The sequence below is a fragment of the Gymnogyps californianus genome, chromosome 3, assembly GCF_018139145.2.
Source record: "Gymnogyps californianus isolate 813 chromosome 3, ASM1813914v2, whole genome shotgun sequence".
NCBI classification, from domain to species: Eukaryota; Metazoa; Chordata; class Aves; order Accipitriformes; family Cathartidae; genus Gymnogyps; species Gymnogyps californianus.
In genome coordinates, this window is record NC_059473.1 from 34,890,679 (window position 1) to 34,903,380 (window position 12,702).

The 12,702-nt window shown below is 62.0% G+C and overlaps 1 protein-coding gene across 1 annotated transcript in view; it reads right to left on the reverse strand.

Annotated features, from left to right (window-relative positions):
* Nucleotides 1-12,353, reverse strand: part of SLC29A1 (solute carrier family 29 member 1 (Augustine blood group)) — a 35,995-nt gene extending 23,642 nt beyond the window's left edge. The window contains exons 1-2 of the mRNA XM_050894952.1: nt 12,277-12,353; nt 5,685-5,850 (exon numbers count right to left, since the gene is read on the reverse strand). The gene's annotated coding sequence lies outside the window, so the exon portion shown is untranslated. The remainder of the gene's footprint in view (nt 1-5,684; nt 5,851-12,276) is intronic.
* Between the last annotated feature and the right edge of the window lie 349 nt (nt 12,354-12,702).

Consider the following 12,702-nt stretch of genomic DNA (forward strand, 5'->3'; position numbering starts at 1 on the left):
TGCTTGCAGAGCGGCACATGGCGCCCAGCCCACACGCCTTCCAGCGGGTCCTCGCAACGCGTGCCCGGCTGCGGCACGCCGGCGGCCGCTGTCATGCACACACACGAGCGCTCGGCAGAGCTGCGCATCCCTGCAGCCGGAGGACCGCTGCACAAACCCCTCGGTGAAGCCCTGCATCCCAGGCGTCGGAGCATCACCGTGCTTCGCGTCCCCAAAACCACAGGCCGGCGGCTCCGCTTCGCATCCCCAAAACCACACGCTCTTCCCCCCGGCAGTAACTACAAAAGGGACTTGGAGTTGCCGTGCGAGGCAGCGAGGAAGAAACACACCCCCCCCCCCCCCCCCCCATCCCAAAAGGCAGCATCTATGCATCACCCCCACCCCCCCGGAGCCGCGACTCACCCCCCCACGCTGCGGCGCCGGATCCTGAGCTTGCAACCCCCCCCCCCCGGCTCCCACCGGGCTCCTAGCAGCGTTTCAAAGCTGCCGGGTGCGTGGGTTCCCCACGCACCCGGCAGCTTTGAAACGCTGCTAGGAGCCCCGGTGGGAGCCGGGGGGGGGTTTGCAAGCTCAGCGACTGTGAGCCAATACCTTAAATACGGGCACCCCCCGCTGCCCCCCGCTCCTTGCCGGCTCCGGCGCCTTCTGTCCCCGATGCGGATAGGAAACCACCTCCTTCCTCCCCGCTTCGCAAACTCCTCCTCCTCTTTTTGCCGCCTTCAGCGCCACGCGGTTCCCGCGTGGGGGAGGCGGCGGGTTTTCCCTCCTTCCCCCGCCTTTCCCCGCCTCGCCCCGGGAGGAGAGAACGGGTAAAGAGGCGCCGCGACCCTCCGCGGGCAACGGTACCCACCCCACGGGCGAACCCACCTGCGCCGCGCTCTTCCACGCCGCGCCGCGCCGCGCCGCTCGACTGGTCCCGGCCCTTCCTCTGAGCTTGCCCGCCCCTGGCTCCCCCCCTTTCCGCGCCTCTCCGCATCTCCACGCCCCGCAGCCGGCGGGGAAACCCCCAGTCCTCCCAGCCCAGGGTTCGGCTGCTTTAGCAATGCACAGCCCTAGTGGAAGGAGAGCAAGCCCCCCCCCCCCCCCGCCCCCCCCCCCCCCCCAACTCTACGCTCCTGAGCTGCACCCAGCTCCGGGTTTGCATTGATACCCATACATTAGTAAATATTATAGCTCTAAAGGGAGCTATGCACTATATTACGGCTCCAAATGGAGTGTGGGCTGGCCCCATTGGCTAGGTCCGTTGCTTGTGCCCAGCGCTGCATCCTAATCTGGACAAAACCCCTCTCTGCTGGCAGTCACCACTTACAGGTGTAAATCTCTCTGTCTGTCTGTCTCTGTCTCTGTCTCTGGTTACAAAGAGGACTGAAGACAGCTTTTTGCACTGTGCGTTCATGGTCGTGCTACCCAGGATGGCAGGTGATGTGCAGACCCCTCTGAAATTTAGCAATTTCCCTGTATCCAGAGGATATAAGTATTGCGTGTATCCAGTATCCAAAGGGCAGGCGTGGACTCTTAAGCTGTTTTCTTTCAGGCTGCCCGTCTCCAGGCTCCTGTCTGTCCAGAATAGATATCAACTCCGCTCTGATAAAAGCCTGTTGTTTTGCCTAAGTGCCAAGGTGCAGCAGGACTCGGGGTACTTTGTCCCCCAGCAAAGGGGAGTGCACCTGAATTCAACCTCATATCTGGGCGGTTAAACGGCCTGCAGAAATCTTTTTTATGTAGCTCGGTGTTTCAAGGTGCTTCCGCTGGGAGCACGGGGCCCTCCTCGCTCTCTCCGTTTACTTATGCTGTGCGGCCGCAGGCAGCGGCACCAGGAAGTCCCTGCAGCAGCTTTGACTGCGAAACCGTTTGCTCCATTAATAAACAGCCTCGGAAAACCCTCTGCAGACAGTGATCAGTTTGGGTTAGAAATTAAAATCAGAAGTTAAAACACCCCCGAATGCTCTGGCAGATTCCCATCCTCACAATCTCTCAGCGAGATGGTCTCTAACACACATCTCCCTGCAGAATCCAAGCACCAAGCTTGTATTTTCAGACAGACCTGCAAAACATCGCCACGTAAGCAAAAAGTCCCCAAAGCCCAAGAAAAAGGCAACGGGGACAGGGGTGAGACAGCTACCGGTGCTTTCTGAGACGCAATGACACTGCAGAGCATCTCCCTCAGGAAGCGACTTCTTCGCTGTCCTGCTCAGTAGCATCCTCTGCCGCTGGATCTCTCCCTCTGCACTGGTGGTAGGTACTTGTTGCGCTTATGGGTTTCTGCGGTCAGATAGTAGGGTGCACTGACAACATGAAGTGAGCAGCAGACAATGTTGTCAGATAATAAGACAGGAGGCTGTTGTCTTAAAAGTAAGATTCATATCAGATCAAATTAAATTTAAAAGCTCCCATCTCCAATTAAGCTCCTGCTGCATCCCCCAGGCAATGACAGATCCAAGCCCTGGGCCTGCCTTTCTTCAGCCTACTTTCCCTAAGCCTTTCCGATCTTGAAGGTCATCTTCTGGGTGAGCTCCTCTCCTCTCCCCTCCTCTCCCCTCCCTCTCCCTCTCCTCTCCCTCTCCCTCTCCCTCTCCCTCTCCCTCTCCCTCTCCCTCTCCCTCTTCCTCTCCTCTCCCTTCCCTCCTTCCACCCCAGCATAAAGGGAAAAACATGAACCAAGATCACGTCAAAATAAACTGGGGGAAAAAAAGCAAAAAGCAAGGTCGCCTGCTTTGGGATGTCTCCCGTCACCTCCTCTCTGGCTTTGAGATGTGCCACGCTGTCAGCTACGGAGCCCTGCGAGCCCCCGCGGCAGTCCCCGGGACCTCGATGCCACGGCACCTTGGGCCCCGTGCTTCCCCTCGAGATGTCCACACTTGCCGCTCAGCAGCATTGAGCTAAAATTTTAACATCGCTACAATTTTATTTTTCTATATAAGCTCCAACTTCAGCACAGGCTAAAAGCTGCGGGAACCGATCCCCCAGGGACTCCCGAGCGCTGTGTCCAGACCAGCGGTGCCCAGCTGAACCACCACTGTGGTTCGAGAAGCCAGGACAAGGCTCTCAGGATCGTTAAGAGCCTCAGACCTCGTCGGGAGGAGAAACGCCACAAAATTTACCTTTGAGTGGATATTCCGGAAAGTCTCCACTTCAGGACAGGGTGGGTGTAGCCGCTGCCTCACCCCAGGCTTTCAGCAGTGGGGTGCGTAGCACTTACCATCACCAAAGTACAGGATTAAATGTTCTCTAATTCACAGCTCTGGTCCTGTCTGCACAGCCGCTCCCGAGCACTAGAATAAACATCTCTCAATAGAGATGTCTCTCAGTGGAGACAGGGGGTTTGAAATCCATTAGCGCTGAACAGCATCGCAGCCACTGGTGACCGCAGGCAGACAGGAGGCCAGCAGATATACCCGAGGGGAGGCGAGGAGAAAGGCAGCTTCCAGCTCCTAAGTACGGCGCGGGCCTCTGGCTGCTTCTTGGTCCGCAGACCTGCATGCCCACCCACCACCGACTTGCAGGATGGGCTCTAATGATGCCTTCCATCGGGCAAGCAGGAGACCCAGAGAGAGCAAGACACTGTGGAGTGAGGAAGGCTAAGGCTGGGAGACAGCGTCCATTAAAATCCAGCCCTAGCTGGTGCAGGACAGAAGAAATTGCACCCACAGGTCTCATCTCAGGAGAGCCACTTCAGCCCCCCGGGGAGCACGTCCATCCTCAAGAGCGATGCACAGCCCTTGGGCTGCATGGTGCCAACGCCGGCGTGTGGTCTCAGGGAGACGACACCTCCTCTGTGAGGGAAGGTGAGAAATCGGACAGCCGGTGACAACTTGCTTACTGCCCCAGAAACACGAGCCCTTGCTGAAGGGCCAAGCTGCCTTGCTTCATCTTGACGGGATGCGTTGCCTTTGCGGAGCCCTCTGCTCCCAAGTGACTCTCATGTTATCGTCTTCGCCTTTGCGAGTATAATAACAAGCCTCCCAGAAGAAGCAAACAGCTACGGAAATGGTTTCTGCTCCAAACTGGAAACAGCTGGTGCTTTGCCCAGCACTGGTACAGGGCCCACCACTGTATGACACCAGTATGACACACAGAGCTAGATGTTTCCCCCCTGTGTAATTTGGGCGAGGAGAAAACGCAGCCTCGAGCGGGGCCCGGGGGCTTGTTGCTCTTCCACCTTCTCCATCCCCGAAGCAGCAGCGTGGTGCCAAAATACGCTGCTGCTATTGGCAGATTGCTGTGTTCCCCAGAGCAAAGGGAGAAGGCAGAGCCCTGCTTTCCCGGAGGAAGGCAGCCAGCAAAGCCTCTCCCTTACATAAGGCTGGGAGTCCCATGGACATGCTCCCCAGGACATGCCAATGGTGCTCAAGCTGCCCAGCCCTTTGAGTTTCCTTTCTGAAACCTCAAATATGTGCTGCAGGCAATGCGATGCCGTCACCTGGAGCCCAGTTTGTACACTCTGCTCAAAGCTAGTTTGTAACAGGCAGAACAAACAGGCGAAGTGCTCTCCCTTCAGAGACATTTGCTGCCAAACCTTTCACAAAAGCTGCTTTTTCGTCCCCTCCCCTTGTAGCAATTCCCTGCTTCAACTAAAGCGATGAAATCCAAAAGGGGAAAGCAAACAAACAGCTGGTTTGGAAAGCAAGAACAAAAAGGGAGATTTATTCCAGGCTGTGGGTAATGCATATGAGCTGAAGGAATATTTTCCGTGCCTCTTGGGCAATATTTGACTTTTAGGGCCTGAGGAGCTAGGCGGCATTTGCAGGCACTTAGTGTTTCCAGGATCCTTTACATTTGGCACCCACGTCGACTGTTTTCCTTGGAGATTTGCAAGCACTTTGCAACCATGCATTAATTAACCCGCCAGCCCTCCTTTACAGTGAGATTTCCCTTTCCCTCTAAGGTGCCTGCGCTAGGGGCAGGGGAAACTGAGGCACGGCAAGGCCGTCAGCCTGCAGCAGGGCTGAGGTCGGGGGGCTGCACGCCGTCCAGTTCCCCTTTCCATTGCAAAACCGCCCTTCCCTTTGCAAGCGTGACCCACGGTGACAGCATTTCCCTCCATCCGGTGCTGCCCACCCCATCCCGGAGGAAGGCACGGGCAGCTCAGCTCGGAGAGCCTCTGCGCCAGCCCTCAGCGCCACAGAGCAGAGAAACAGAGAGCCAGTGTGTTTAAAAGGCAGAGCAGGCAGGCAGGAGTGGGGTGGCAAGCAGATTAGCAGCTGTATCCGATTCTCTGCACGTGTGACAAGGCAGCGGAGCACAGCCGGGTTGGGAAAGGGGGAGAAGGGGCATTTTAATCAGTCACATGGAGGGAAACACAGAAGATGCGGGACCTCTGTCAAGTGCCAGCAGGTTATTAACCTATTAGCCAATGGGAAAAAAAAAAAAATCACTACAGGCTCCTGGGAATCCAGTTATAACGAGACTGCAACGATCCTGGATGCTTTGATAATCAACAAAGCATCTCAGCCTCACGCTGAGATCAGCAAATGGCTTAGGGACCGTTTTAGTTTTGCTGTTCCCTCGCTGGCCCTGGCTGACCCTGGAGCAGGGTCCTGGCTGCAGAGCTGCTGGCAGACCCTTTTTGGCGTGGGAGTTCTCTGGTTGTTGCTTGCAGGGCTCCCAGTGGTGACCCCCCCAGGACCTTGGTGCCCTGCCCTGCGTTTCAGGATGAGAGGTGGCAGGGCAGAGGTGATGCTTACCTGATGGCCTGAGCCTGGCTGGGACGAGGTGGGGAAGGAGCGGGCTGCGATCTCCTCCCGAGCTCTGCCCGTGGCACGGAGATCCAGCCGGGCACGTCACCACTCGCAGGGAGCCACGCAGATCTCCAGCTCCTCGCCGTCCCTCTGCTTCCTCACACGACCTGACCTGCCGGGATAAAGTCAGGCAGCTGCCTGTGACTTCTTCACTAGTGGGCTGAGGGCAGCAGGAGCTTGCTGCCAGCAGAGGAGCAGCCCTGGGTGAAAACCTGCAAGGAGAGGCAGGGGAGAGGGAGGCACTTGCTGCCGATCGGCCCCACTGCCCCCCCATGCTCAGCATCCCCCCTTGCTGGTAACACCGAGATGCAACGGGGTGACACTGCTACCCCCAAAGCACTCGCAGCTCTGGTGAGCAAACGGCCCGGAGATGTGGCAGGGAAGGGCCTCAGCCCTGAGCCCCTCCAGCCCAGTGGCAGGGCCATGGGTGTTTTCCAGCTGGGCAAGCAGAAACAAACCCCATTGTCCGCCGGATGGGCGCAGCTCAGCAAGGGGCCCCGGGGCACCCACAGGGCTCCCTGGGGCTGTCGTGGGCAGTGGGGTCCAGTCAAGCTCCAGCCCCTCTCAGACTGCTGGAGGGGAGGGCCTGGTGCCCTGTGGGGCAGCAGCATCTTTGGGACGCGGGGCATCTCCCAGCTGGCAGGCTGGAGGGGACACAAACCCCTCCGCCCAAGCCACTGCTGAGGGTCTCCCATCCCTGCCACCTCCTGGGCACCATCCTTCCCGCAGCGATCCCTCCTTCCTCCATCCCTATCCCTCCGCCTCCCTCCCCACACCCTGCACATCTTCCCTCCCTCCCTGCACCGCTGCTGCCCTCTCCTCAGCTCCAGCCATCCATTTACTTACTCTTACAAGCATTTACTGCCTAATAACACCAATTAGCCCCGGAGTTGCTGGGTGGCTAGTTACTGAGTGACAGCCGCGCAGCCACCAGCCAAGGGTGAAATGTTACCCCCGCAGCAGGCAGTTTCCACCTGCCAGGGGCTGAGCTGAGACCTGGGTAAACTCAAGACACACAATGCAGGCTCCCACTCCTACCGGAGGGGCCAGGGTTAACCCCTGGCACAGCAGCGGGCAGGAACGCCCTGCGGCATTCAGAAATGGTAGCCCCAGGGCATGGGCCACTCCGAGCATCCAGTGTCACCCTGTCATGGTCTCACACCGGGTGTCCTTGGCAGAGGATGGAGCTGGTGTGGGCGGAGGGAGCCACACTATACTCAAGGTCAGCCAGCCCACTGAAGCAGTGCTGGGGGCACATCCCACTCCTTGGCATGACGGAGCAGAGCCATTGAGGAAGGAGCTGGCTGGCACCCAGTCACCCTCGTAAAACACCACGGGGGAGCTGCGGGCAGCTGGGAACAAGGGAACCTGGCAGGAGGAAGGGGGGTGGCAGCTGCTGTGTGGTCCCGCTCCCCCCCCACAAAGCCCATCCATGCCCCGGCAGAGCCAGGTGCCCAGTGGCTCCCTGGATCTCCAAGCACCATCTGAAAGGCAGAAGAAGCCTTTCTGGGGGATGGCTGAATCCCAGCCCTGAGGGATAGCCTGAAGCCATGGCTCCCCATCAGCCTTCCCGAGGCACCTTGGCGGCAGCGGGCAGAGCCGTGCTCCAGCTCTTGGGGAGTGCCACTGTGGCCGGAGGCTGCCCACCCTGCACGGCAGGGCAGGGGCAAGGTGCCTGCCTGCTCTCCCAGCCAGCCCGCTCCCCAGGCAGGCTCTGTGGCCACCGGCATCACGGGGACCATGGCACATGGCCACCTGCAGAGACGAGGGCTCCAAACACAGCCCCAGGAGCTCTCACGGCCGTGCCGGCCCCAGTCTGTGCTCGGCCCAACAGCCACTGGCTGGCGTGGAGGAATTCAGCTCTGTGCAAACGTCTGGCACGGCTGACTAAATCCTGTTTGGAGACTAAGCCCATCCCGTCATGCTTTGCCCCTTGGGCAAATCAGCTGTGGAGCTGTGGCTGAATGCTCCCAAACATCCCCCAGGGAGGTCTCCAGGAGAGCCCTTTCCCACAGCTTCCAACAGTACCAGCCATTGATCATTTCCCCTCCTTGCCAGTCATGCTTCTGCGGGTTCCCAAGCCGAAACGCGGCCCCCAGGCCACCCGGCAGAGCGCAACCATGAGACATCAAAAGAAGGGCAGGCTAAACCCATGACCGGCAGCTCGGCCATCGGGGATCACCCGGCTATCGCTTGGACTGCCCTCCCTCCCTCAGCCCCTCTGCAAAGCCGAGCGTCCACCCGTGGGCAGAGGATGCGCTAACACGGCCCAAGGAGAAGGAAACCCTTGGAGGGGGTCCTGCACCCCTCACGCGTGGGGCTGGGGGACGCCGCCGGGAGCCTGCAGTGCCCTGCGCTGATGCCGCCGGGGGGGGGGGGACGGACGGACGACGCGGGGCGGGGCCCTGGCAGATTTTGGCTGTCCCCGGAGGGCAGGCACCCGCTTCTGGCCCCTGCCCGCCCTCGCTGCAAAGCTGCCTGACCCCGAAGGGGGCTTCTGCTGGGGGCTCTGCTGGGGACCCCCCCGCCCCCCAGCCGCAGCGGCAGAGCTCCCACAAACTCATCGTCGGGAGGCGCGCGGGCCGGTGCTGCCCCCTGCTGGCGGCAGCCCGCCGCAGGACCCCCCCTCCCCCCCGCCCCCCCCCCTTGCGGCGGGGACGGGGCGCCGCGGCCCCCGGGAGGGGCGGCCGGCTGCTGTGGGCCCCCCTCCCGTGAGCGGGGAGCACGGGGAGCCCACGGGGAAGGGCTTAGCCGGCCTATAGGCTTAAGTGGCTCCACGGCATGCGGGAGGGAGGGTGGGAAAGCGGAGGGGGGGGAGCACAGCAGTGGCGTGCTCCCAAAAGCGGGGAGCTGATGGCTGGTGGGAGAGGATCTGGCCGTTCTGAGCAGGGAAGCACCCCAAGCCGCCCCTGGGGCAGGGGGCTAGGGAAGGGCAGGCAAGGGCCCGAGCGCTGGGACCCCAGGCCCACCGTGAGGATGAGGAAGCAGCGGGCTGGAGCAGGGAGATGGGGGCATCACCGGCGTTGGGAGCTGTGTGCGCAAAGCGGGAGCAGGCACCCCACGGTGTGGGCAGCGGTTCGGAGGTTGTGCGTGCTGTGCTAACCCACGTCTGTGCCGCAGAGGGGGGGCTGGGGATGAACGAGAGCCAGGAAATCTGGGGGGTAAGCAGGGAAGTCCAAGGGCAGAAGCTCCAGCTCTTGGTTTGAAGGCAGCGTGAAGGAGGAGGGCAGCGTTTGCCTGTAGGTAACATACCATGCAGAAGGAGAGGGACAGTGTTAGGAAGCAGATTTCAGTGTCCTGCTGTCACCCAGGATGGATCACATGAGGACACAACACAGTGACAGTCACCCTGAGCACGATACCTGTCCTGCGGGGCTGTGCTCGCAGCTCAACTGCAGGCCACAGAGAAAGGGGTCCTGGCTGGTCGTCTGAGGGCCCTGAGTCTCACAGGGGTGGCGTGGAATGGGACGGCACAGGGAGCGCACCTCCTTGGCGTAGCTCACTTCTCAGAAGGCAGCTTGCCTGCTTCTCCCCGCGGCCCTGGGCTATAAGGCAGCCAGGAGCATCCTTGTGCCGCTGCCAAATGCCTCAGGGCCAAGAGGGGCTCCTGGCGCTGCCTTCCCAGGGGCTCACGGCCTGAGGCTGACTCGACACATCCATCCTCAGCTGGTAGGGACTCACAGACAGTCTCTGGGGAAACACAGCCTGCTCTGCTAAGACTGCGAGCCAGACCCAGTAAATCTCCTTTCTGGCAAGCCAGAAGGGGAAAGTCAGCCCTGACAACAGTGGTGGCTGGCTTCCCATGAAGACCTTCCCTTCTGAGGAGGAGCTGCAGGCATCACCTACTCCTTGCCTTCTCCACTCTCCCCACAGGACCTGCCATCTCCAGTGGGTGCAAGCAGGTGGAAAAGCCTCACCTGGCTTTCGCTAGCGCTGTGTCCTGGGATGGCAGAGCTGGGAAGCTTTGCAGCAAGGCTGAGCTGCTGTGCGGTGCCCAGTAGTGCTGCTGCTGGCCCTGCTTTGTAGCTGCAGTCATGGAGGTACTGGGATCCCTGCAAAAAGCCAGGGTTCTCAAGAAGAAAAAGAGCTCCATGAAAGCCTGGGTTCCCGGTAAGCCCTGGAGTGGCTCGTTGCTGCCAGCAGCTCAGGTCAAGGCTTCCTGCTCTGATGCAGGACAGGCTGCTCTGCCGCTGCTGCCCACATCCCCTGTCCCGCTGCTCCCAGTGCCGCCCAGCTCGCCTTCAGGGACGCTCCGGCTGCTCCTGGCAGGGAGAGGGGGCTCCTTATATGTCTGCGCACAAGGCAGCCAGCGCAGCGCAAGCAGGCCAGGAGCAGCATGTGGCCGTGCTCCTCCACTGCATCCTCCATCATCTTTCCTGCACCGGCCTGGGGACCGTGACAGGTGACTTTCACTATCTCCTACCACCCGGCCATGCTAGCTTCCCTCACTCCCTACCTTTCCCCATCCATCGCAGCCCCTACAGCGCCCGCTCCCTCCCCAAGGCAGCACCAGGGCACGGGAGGGACAGGGACAGCGAGCAGTGTCGGGGACCCTCTTTTCTCACCTCTTGCATGAGACCTTTACCAGGGCAGCAGAGCAGCGCCCTGACCTTGAGAGGCACCACAGATGCGGGGTCAAGGGCCACACCATGAGCCCCACGCTGCCTGTACCTTCGTCTCTTTCTCCCCTGCACGCAAGGTCAGGCTCCTGCAAACAAGCCTCAGGCTAAGCCTTGGGACCCGGGGCCAGCCGGGACCTCTGCACCGGCCCAAATCACGCTGAGGGCAGACGGGGAATGGTGCCTGGGGAGGAAGGAGCTGCATGGGGAATGGTGCAAGGGCGGAGGACAGGCTCCCAGCTCCCAGCGGCGAGCCTACAAATAGAAAGGGTCATGGGAGAGTGCCCAGCTACGGGGACAAAGGGCGTGCGAGAGGTGGATGGGGCTGCAGAAGAAGCCCTGGCAGGGAGGTGAGGGGTGGCACAGCCCCAGGGCCTCCAGGAATAGGGAGGGCTCCCTGGCAGTGTCCCCTGCAGTGCAGGTACCCCCGGGGCCATACAGGAACATATGGGACTGGCAGGGCAGAGAAGAAGCCAGAGCTCAGGGAAGGCTGGGACTGACACAAGAAGGTGACAGGAGCCGGTAAGAGGTGGCTGTGGGGTGACATCCACCAGGCACGCTAGCCAAACACTGTACCCAGCTGGCTGGTGCTGAGGGGGAGGCGTTTGCTGCCCCATGGCACTGTCCTGGTGCCAGCCATATCTCCCCGGGACAGGTCCCCTGCCCAGCCCCGTGGGGGGTGCTGGAGGGGGAGGGGAAGGCAGCAGCACCCAGTACAGGCAGGAGCGCGGGGCTGAGCGTGTTGGGGTCAAAGCACCCATCGGACGGCCTGCCACCCCCGCAGCACCCCAACCCCGGCTGCCCTGCACTGCCACGGGACGGGTGCCAGGGCTTCCCCGGAGTGCTGCCACCACCGCTGCCGGGGTCCCCGCTCTGCCCCCACACCCACCCACTCCCGTGGCAGCAGGCACCAGCCCTTAACCCCATGCCCTGTTTAAAGCCTGTGGCAGCAGTCCCCAGCCCTCTGGACGGTGTGTCCCTGCCCGTGGGACGCAGCGCAGGGAGCTCCTGCCCGGCCCGGGGTGGCCCGGGGCACAGCCACGCTTGCTTACATGGGTTTTTTCCGGAGCTGGCAGGCTCCTTCCCGCGGTGCTGCTGGCTGACAAGGCAGGATCCTGCACCGTTCAGGCAGAGGGCTGCCAGCAATGCCTGTCCGGGGCTCGCCAGGTCCTAGCGCGCTGCCTGCCATGTCAAGGACACAGCGCAGATGGGTGCAGGACAGCCCTCAGCCCCAGCCCAGGGCCGGCCCGGTGCCACTGGCACTGCAACCTGGTGCTCCCACCCCTGCGTAACCCTGCCTCGCAACCCGCTCTGCCCCGGGCCGCTCCGCTGCAGCACCCGCAGCTGCGAGAGGGATGCTGCTGGGGTTGCCCCACGCCCGCAGCCCTGACACAGCGATGCCCCGTGCTCTGGCTTTTCCCAGTGCCTCCCCTGCTCCCGGAGCAGAGGGCTGGCCCTCCTGCCCCTGCGCCCTCCTGGGGACCCTGCCCCAGGGGTCCCTGCCCCGGAGGGGGGCATCGCCATGCTGCGAGTTTGCCCAGGCAAGGAGGGCAGGGTGCTGGCAGCCAGCCCCACCACTGCTGCTCCCCCCTTTCACTCCCCCCCTGCAGCAGGGCCAGGCTCCGAACCCTCCTTGCAGCCACGGGACCGGAAAGCCCCGGGTCCCGGTTGGGGTCCCAGACCTCTGTCCCCCTGGGGTGGGGGAGCAAGGCAGTGGGTGATGGCTCTGGGAGCTCAGCACAGGCCCCTGGCTGCAGGGTGACCTTGCAGCAGGACTGCCGTGCAGCCAAAACGGGGAGGAAATCCCTGCTTGGCGGGGGGGGGGACTCAGAGCTGGACCCCCCTCCCTGGTACCCTGAACAAGGCACGGCACGGCCAGCGCTTGCTCCTCTCACCCCCTACCTGCACCCTGCCCTTACCTCGAGGGTTCAGCTCTCCCGCTGCCAGCTGATGCTGCCTGCAGCCTCCTCGCTGCCTGCAGCCTCCTCGCTGCCTGGTGCCAAGCGGGGTCGGGGTTTCCTGCAGCGGCGGGACCGGGGTGTGGAGGCTCCGCTGCCCCACGGGCTCTGCAGCCGGAGCGGGTTTCAGAGCCCTGGCGCTGGCTGGGGCCGGCTGAGCACGGCTCCCGCTGGCTCAGCAGGTGGAAGCTGCAAGCACGGGCGGATTAGCGGGGGGGGGGGGGGAAGTGGCTTCTGCCATAGGAACTGCAAGCGGGATTTGTCAGCAGGTTACAGCGGGGCTCAGCGCCAGTGTGGGGAAGGAGAGAGGGGAGGCTACGGGCAGGCAGCTGCCCCAGGGGCACAACGCAGCCCGTGCAAGGGGGACAGCCCTGGGCACCGAGAGCG